The following is a 3,016-nucleotide window of genomic DNA, read 5'->3' as shown; positions in this document are numbered from 1 at the left end:
TTTATTTGTTAAGTTAGTTTTACTCATTCTTAGGTTTATTTTAGTTTATATTTGTTTATTTTAGTTTTAGTTTATAATATAATGTATGTTTAATCTGTTTTATTCTAAAGGTTTTTAATATATACAAAAATGGCTTACATTTAGTGTACCTATTTGGGTACTTAATTTTGAAATCCTTCCGAATGGCGGGTAATAACAGTGTTTGTTACACGTGTGTGGGACATATACTAAAAAAGTTCTGTTTTATTTCACTCAAGTGCGAAAAGGCAATTTAAGTAATGCTTGAAGGAATATTTGTTGGGGTCACTTGCGCATTCCAGAGTTAGCCAACTAAGTCAAGTTTAACCCTAGGTATATAATAGGTATATATTCCACCAGTCATATATAGGTATCACATTCGAGTGCTAAAAGGGTATCTATTTATCACAACCCTTATACTTTTTACATGAAGTCGTGGCTAGACTGCAGACATATAATTACTGAGTTGCTGAGAAGTGTTATATTTTTTTAGGAAAGAATGCAATAAATGCAGTTGCACTCAAGAAGGACATCTCCAATGTACGACCATGACTTGTCCCAATAAAGATTGATGAAGGTGACAGGACCATGAAATCAATGTGAATCAAGATAACTAAGCTAGAGAAATAAGATTTGTGTTTTGTTATTTTTTTATCGAGCAGAAATGTCTGCGCGCGACACTAACCCTGGCTACACACATTAACTATAAATCGTAGCGATTAATCTGCGCAGTCCGATTTGCGCAGTTTTATCTACCCTGTGTATGACAAATCGTTACGATAATCGACAACGATTTGTCATACACACAGTAGATAAAATTGCGCAAATCGGACTGCACAGATTAATCGCTACGATTTATAGTTTACGTTTGTAGCCGGCATAAGACGATGCACACGGTAACGGTACCGTACAGTATACTCTGTATCTACTTATATTATTATTATATTATATTATATTGTTTAATACACTAGCAGCTGAAAGCTGATGCGTGTATATCACTGCACTTGTTTTTTTTTAACGATTAATGTTCATTTTGTTAGTTGTTTTAAGTGTTTGTCAAGTCTGTTTTTAAAACTGTTCACTGAAGGAGCACATATCACTGTTTCTGGTAATTTATTCCACTCGCGTACGACGCGGTTTGATAGAAAGTGCTTCCTAGGATTGCTTGTACTGGGAACTCGGATAATCTTTAAGCTGTGGCCTCTTAGACGATGATTCTTGCTCATAACAAACAGGTCCTTTAGTTCAGGTAAGTCGTAATAATCATGTATGATCTTAAATGTTTCAATGAGGTCACCACGCTGTCTTCTTCGCTCCAAGGTTGTCAAACCAAGATGGGCAAGCCTTTGGTCATATGGCTTATTACGTAATCCATATACCATCTTAGTTGCCCTGCGTTGCACCTTTTCAAGTAAAGCTATATCCTTCTGAAAGTATGGACTCCAAATTTGGTAAGCATATTCAAGTAGAGGCCTTATGTACGTCTTATATAGTTTTAGAAACAGTGCCTTATCAATTGTCTTAAAGGTCTTCCGTATGAGGTATACTAGTGAGTTGGCTCTTTTTGTCATTTCCAGGATGTGCATATCCCACTTTAGGTTGCTTGTTACAGTGACTCCAAAGTCTCTTTGCGAGTTCACTTTTTCTAGGACCTGTGTACCCATGGTATATGGAAGCTGAGGATTTGTGGGCCCAATATGAAGAATGGTACATTTATCCGAATTAAGTGACATGAGCCAGTCCTGTGTCCACCCGCTAATTCGATCTAAGTCTTCCTGAATGATATTATGCGATATGAGAGGGTTTCCCATTATTTTCGTATCATCAGCAAAAAGTGACAGTTTAGATTTGACAATGGACTTAAGATCGGTAACAAAAATCCCAAAAAGGATTGGACCGAGGACTGATCCTTGTGGGACACCACTTAGAACCTCAACCGGTTCAGACAGCTCCTCCCCTACTCTGATTTTCATTTTTCTTGCACTTAGAAAGTCTTGAATCCAGTTCAGAAGTCGTCCACGAATCCCGTAATGCTCCAGCTTATTAATGAGCCTTTTTATAGGTACCCGGTCGAAGGCTTTCTCGTAATCTAAATATACCACATCTGTTGGAAGGTGTTCGTCCCAGTTCTTAGTCCAATAATCGAGACACGTCAGTAGATTAGTAACTGTTGACCGTCTAGGAATAAAACCGTGTTGCTCTTCAATTATGATTTGTTCCTCAGATAAAAATTGTCTAATATATTTAGCGATAATTTTTTCCATTACTTTACAGGCGATGCAGGTTAGACTTATTGGTCTGTAATTCGCTGCAGTCAGTTTATCGCCTTTTTTGTATATGGGGGTAACGGTGGCTTCCTTCCAATCATTAGGCAATGTACCCGACGTAAAAGACAATGACCAGCCCATCGACACCCCATACTATGATAAACTATGAACGTACTTGTTACCAACATTGAGGCATAGAAATAATCTTATCGAATTAAAATGACTGTTGTTGCATTTTGGTAGCACATACCATACTTGCTTTCAACTTAGTCGTATTATACTTACTTTTCTTTAGGTTGGTATGATCGGTAAAACGTCAACCGTCATTTTAAATTTTCGTGACAGCGGTAATATTAAGTGATTATTTTTGGTAAAAGACAAAATTATTTTCTCTTTTGCTTAAATGGGGGGCAAATCTTTGCGAAAATGTGAAGTTTGTGGGGTCAGGCGTGTAAGAAGATTAACGTCTGATATATTTTTGGCGAGATTTCCGCTTGACCCCAACAGGTCGATAAACTGATGTTTTATGCGATATTTTCATTTTGAGTCGTTACCAGATACTAATTTAATTAGTTTGGAGCAGTTTTTATCGTTTACAATCCTTGATTAAAACGAAAACATTCTGTGAATAGGTTCTTCTTGTAAAAAACTAGGTAACCTAAGGACACGAATAGTGTGCGAACAACTTGTCGATAATCCCTTTATTTCAGATGTCGATTATGGGTAAAGTT

Source organism: Cydia fagiglandana, chromosome 19 (genome assembly GCF_963556715.1).
Source record: "Cydia fagiglandana chromosome 19, ilCydFagi1.1, whole genome shotgun sequence".
In the NCBI taxonomy this organism is placed as follows: Eukaryota; Metazoa; Arthropoda; class Insecta; order Lepidoptera; family Tortricidae; genus Cydia; species Cydia fagiglandana.
The sequence above is the reverse complement of the archived record's forward strand: the minus strand, read 5'-3'. Positions refer to the sequence as shown.